At 41.9% G+C, this 4,982-nt stretch overlaps 1 long non-coding RNA gene across 1 annotated transcript in view; it reads right to left on the reverse strand.

Annotated features, from left to right (window-relative positions):
• Positions 1-3,851: 3,851 nt before the first annotated feature.
• LOC138959118 (uncharacterized) overlaps positions 3,852-4,982 on the reverse strand; it is a 2,820-nt gene continuing 1,689 nt past the window's right edge. Inside the window, exons 2-4 of the long non-coding RNA XR_011453628.1 lie at positions 4,931-4,982; positions 4,492-4,585; positions 3,852-3,925 (exon numbers count right to left, since the gene is read on the reverse strand). The exon at positions 4,931-4,982 is cut by the window's right edge and continues 6 nt beyond it. This is a non-coding gene — a long non-coding RNA (uncharacterized lncRNA). The remainder of the gene's footprint in view (positions 3,926-4,491; positions 4,586-4,930) is intronic.

A 4,982-nucleotide genomic window follows, 5' to 3' on the forward strand; every position in this document is an offset into this window, starting at 1 on the left:
TGGCCAGCCTTCGTTTTGCTCGCATCCCTTCTCCCTTGTTGAATTATGCAAAGCTGACTTCGTAAAGCACCCAATAATGAAGCCATTCCCCAAACCCTTTTTTCCCAGATTTTTTTTTCGTGGCAAAGAATGGGCCGCTTCACAAACAAAATTACCATCATCGACTTGAAGGGGCTGTGCGCATTTGCCATCATGTGGAGAAAAATGCGCAGAAACGAAGGACCTCCATTCCTGTGTGTCTTGCTTGGCCCAACTTGTGAATGGTATCCCTCGTCTGATATGCAAGTGGTTTTCAAAGAAGAAAATTATTTTTTTACAAATAAGGGTGTAGCTGTGATGTGCTAGAGAGAGAGACAGAGAGACACAGAGAGAGAGAGAGAGAGAGAGAGAGAGAGAGAGAGAGAGAGAGAGAGAGAGAGAGAGAGAGAGAGAGAGAGAGAAAAGAGAGAGAGAACTCAGAACTCAGAACTCAGAAAGTTTAATCACTAAATCTTAACTTAAGTTCATTGCAATGGGGAGGTCTGGGGCGAGATCATCAGACGTTTACAATGTACACACTATTACCCGACATTGTATTACCGCGTCAGATTTGAAATTGTATTGTTACGGGGTTTTTCTCCTTGTGAAATGCGAATTACACCGTTCCCTCCAATGTCTGGATGAGAACAAGAGTCCCGAATCACACGCTCACCGAACAACGACACTGTCATCCGAGACACTTCGTGTATCACTGTCCTTAGATAGAGAGAGAGAGAGAGAGAGAGAGAGGGGGAGAGTGTGTGTGTGTGTGTGTGTGTGTGTGTGTGTGTGTGCGTGCGTGCGTGAGCTCATGTGCATGTGTTATATGTGTGTTTGTGTACGTGCGAGCGTGCGATTGCGTGGTGTGTGTTAGAAAAAAAACCCGCATGGTGTTCAAGATCTCCTTTACGTGAGGGAGAGAACCCGCTATACTGAGAACAAAGGAGGGGGGTCGCACGGAAGGAAAAAAGAACTACAGAATCAGTGGTGAAGAAGCGGGGTGAGGATTGCAAAATGGAATGGGGGGGGGGGGGGTGGAGGAAGGGCGGAAGATGTAAACAAAGGGGAGAAAAAAAGAAGGAGGAGGTGGAGAAGGAGGAGGGAGAGAAGGGGAAGGAGGAAAGGTATCGCCAGATAATTAGCACAGGGAACAAGGTTGAAGCAGTTGCTGACTACGTGACCGGCATAGCGAACGGTACATGACCAGCGGAGACATTGGAGAGCAGTGCCCGTAGGATTGCAATTGCCTTATTCCAAGCTTCGGCAGTATTCGCACACAGGCACAGCAAGCTTATTAGTCGCCACCAGCCTTCAATTCAATTGAAATGCCTTGAGAGACTTTCACAGAGGTTAAAGCAACGCGATGAAAGTTAATCCCCTTCATTTTATCTCCCTTTATTTCTTTTTTTAGCTTTCTATTTGTTATTGTTTGTGTGCGCGTGTGTTTGTGTGTGTGATTGTGAGTGTGTGTGTGTGTGTGAGTGTGTGTGTGTGTGTATTTGTATGTGTGTGTGTGTGTGTGTGTATGTCACGTGTGTGTGTGTGTGTGTGTGTGCGTGCGTGCGTTCGTGTATGTGTGTGTGTGTGTGTGTGTGTGTTTTAGGCATGGTTTGCTGAGACACTCCGCTTTATTATTAAGGCCAGGGAGGCCAAGGTTTGCCTTGAGTTTAATGTGTATATCCTTGTTTATCCTCGTTTTAACATTAAAGGCTTCCACATGTGCTGAGTATTGGAGAGATGAAGAAATTGGTATGCTCGACATGTTCGCTTTCAAGCTTGGAAAGTGTAATTTACTTTGAGAACTTGAAGGGTGGGAAAATACAAGCGTTTGAAAGATCAGCAGGAGCCTGTTGCAGTGTGTGCGTGTTGCGGTTACACGTTTTTGGGTCCTTTCGTGTAGTTTTAACACTGTGTCTGTCTGTCTGTCTGTCTGTCTGTCTGTCTGTCCGGTTATCTGTCTGTCTGTCTGTCTGTCTGCCCGCGTGTGAATGAGTGTGTTCGTAGTGTTCGACTGATATCTGTCTCTCTTTGTTTCCTTGTGGCTACAGTAGAATAGAAATGTTCATTAATATCGACCGCTCACCAGCCACCCCCCCCCCCCCCCACCCCCTGCCTCCCCTCCGTTTTTCATCACGCCCAGATATTCTTATCCTTCATTTACTTGAACCCAATTAGATTGCACAGCAAAGCAAACCAACAAAAAAAAAAGAATTGAATTTTGTGAATAGTTAATGAAAAGCTCAAAGAGAAAAGAAAAACGAAAGAAAACAAACCTTAATTGTTTGGAATTTTCAAAGAGCAAAGCCGGAATGAAGGTAAAACGAAGTATATATACATGCGCAGAAAGAACTTCACAAGGAACTTAGTCGATAAATATCGACAGGGGGCGGACAAATGGTTTACATGTGAAATGTGTGTATATGGGTGTGGGTCTGAAACAAACAAACAAACAAACAAACCATGTGAACCCCCCCCCCCCCTCCCACCGCTCGCGGGCTGAACGACTGACGTCACATGTCGCTTCGGTCTTTTCCAGAAGAACACCGCGTGTACATAATACACAATTCGATCGCGTAGCACTGCCAATGCCCTTTTTCGCAACGAAAACCGTGCTGCTGTTTCTTGTGTGTTAAATCTGAAAGCAATATAAGTGAACGAACAATTGAAAACTGATATCACGTTACTAAACTCCCAAAAGTAATAAATTACTTCTGACTGCGTTACACAATACATTTTCAAAGCAATTTTTATTATTTTCAAGACATAAAAAATACAACGGAAGAAAAATGCAAGCAATAACAATTTTTTTAAAGTACAGACTAAATACTGAAGCTCTCTATTTCTCTTTAGTATGTTGGATTCAGGTGTACTTACTCACAGTTGCAGACAGATACAGATTCAAACACGTGTCGAGCGTAAAACAAAAAGTGAAACTAGAGAATAACATGAACCTGAAAACTTTTAAAATATTTGTACCCAGCACCAAATGAGATTATTGTAAAAAAAAAATGTAATACAAAGTGTGTGTGTTCTACATAAGACAGGAGAATTTACATAGCAACAGAAAACATGCTTGTAAATCACTGAGCACCAATGTAGCTAACTTTGCCCGTCTCACACCTTGTTAATGTTAGTGTCACTGGTACGCAACCTGTTCTTCATGCTCTACTCTTTCCACCCGCGCTGCACTTTGTCCATCATTGACATTGTCCTCAGCTTGTGGTAAACTCGGATTTAAAAAAAAAAGCAGGACAGCATTTTTGAAAACATCTTCTCGCACTTTCAAAGAAATGTCAAATGCATAAACGGTGTCATATAAAAGCACAGGCACTGTATCATTGGTTTGGCACTGTTGCAGAAAGTCCTTGTCATCAGCTTTCATTTTGGCAGAGCAAGCGACACCCACAGTCCGACGAAAAATGTCCTGCATGTCAAGGAACATTTGCACAGTGTTTTCTTTGACAAATGTCAGTCCTCCTCGGTTAAGCACCGTTGTCATGTCAGTTGAAGAATCACAATCACTTTCTGACAGCTCACTGAACCTCAGTGCTTCTAAACAGCGCAGTTTCTCGTATCTGTATGCACCTTTCTTGAGGCCCCAAACTTTCTTTTTTAGTTTCTTCACCACACTCCCAGCAACATACCTGATCACATCCTTCCTCACACACTGGCACCGGTCGGTCATTCGCGTTGTCTTCCTGTTTGCACCCATAGGTTGCTTCGACCAGCCTTTCAAACATCCTGAGGCAAATGGAAGCTGATGCATGAGTCGACTTGGTGACCTCTGTAATGCTTGCATGGCTTGCGTAGTACAATGAGTGAGCCTTTTCCTTGGCCGTGTTCCGGAACTTCCCCTGTAGACCAAGGCATGACTCAAACACCTGAAGTTTGTCCCGAAGAACAGCACCTGTCAAACAGACCACAAAGTCTTACACTTGAACACATACAATAGAACCACCTTTGTATTACCTCAAACAATCTGAGAAAGCGGGTCTTTAAAAGGAGGCAGTCTTAAAATGAAGGAAAATTTACAGAAGTTATGCACAGACAAACTGACAAAATAAGGTCTTAAAAGGAAGGGATTATCAAATTGGGAGGGGGGGTGGTGGTCCACTGTATATATACAATAATAGATTTTTATTAGTCCATATCTTGGGATAATTCCCTGCCTCGTATAACTTTAAAAGAAAGGCAAACACACACACCATTGTATCCAAAAAGAACACTTGCACATTGACAAGCTTCATATTGATTGATTGAAGTCTGGAATGTGTACGCGAATGATCAACAATAATTACACGTATGCCATACAGGGAGCACTGCTTACTTGTCATGTATATATGACAGCTTATTCTCAGCGTAACTGAATAACTTGAAATTTAAACTTGAAATTGTTTTACATTATAAGCAAAAGTGAAAACACTACTCCAACAAAATTGTATTCATTCATACAGTGTTTCTCTAAACACTTACAGTCCAAGGTTTTAACATGGCTTCACAGATCAGCTGACAGGCATTCATTTTCTGCAATCTCACTGCACACCTCTTCCAAAAGTGGAACTGTCACCTGTTGACATTTAAAAACACATGTAAATGTACACACAGTGACACAATAAAAAAAATCATGCGTAATGAGAATTATCCAAAAATATTATATGATGCACTGGTGTCAAATGTGTTATGGTATTTTATGTTATCACAGAATCTACGTCTTGAAAAATACACATGTTAACACAAAAATATGGCAAATACCACATGAGACTGAAATATACACAAATCTGCAGTAACTTGACTGAGAAATCACAAGCGGGTGTAGTTGTAGGCATCACAATCACAAGACAAACAAATTCTGCCTTTATGTTTAATATTTTTTTAACAATAAATGTTGCAAATGTAACGAATAACTTCTCACCTTTTGTGAAATAGTACTTTGAGCTTGACACACTTCTGACAAAAGTGGTGCT

This window comes from Littorina saxatilis, linkage group LG2 (assembly GCF_037325665.1).
Source record: "Littorina saxatilis isolate snail1 linkage group LG2, US_GU_Lsax_2.0, whole genome shotgun sequence".
NCBI classification, from domain to species: domain Eukaryota; kingdom Metazoa; phylum Mollusca; class Gastropoda; order Littorinimorpha; family Littorinidae; genus Littorina; species Littorina saxatilis.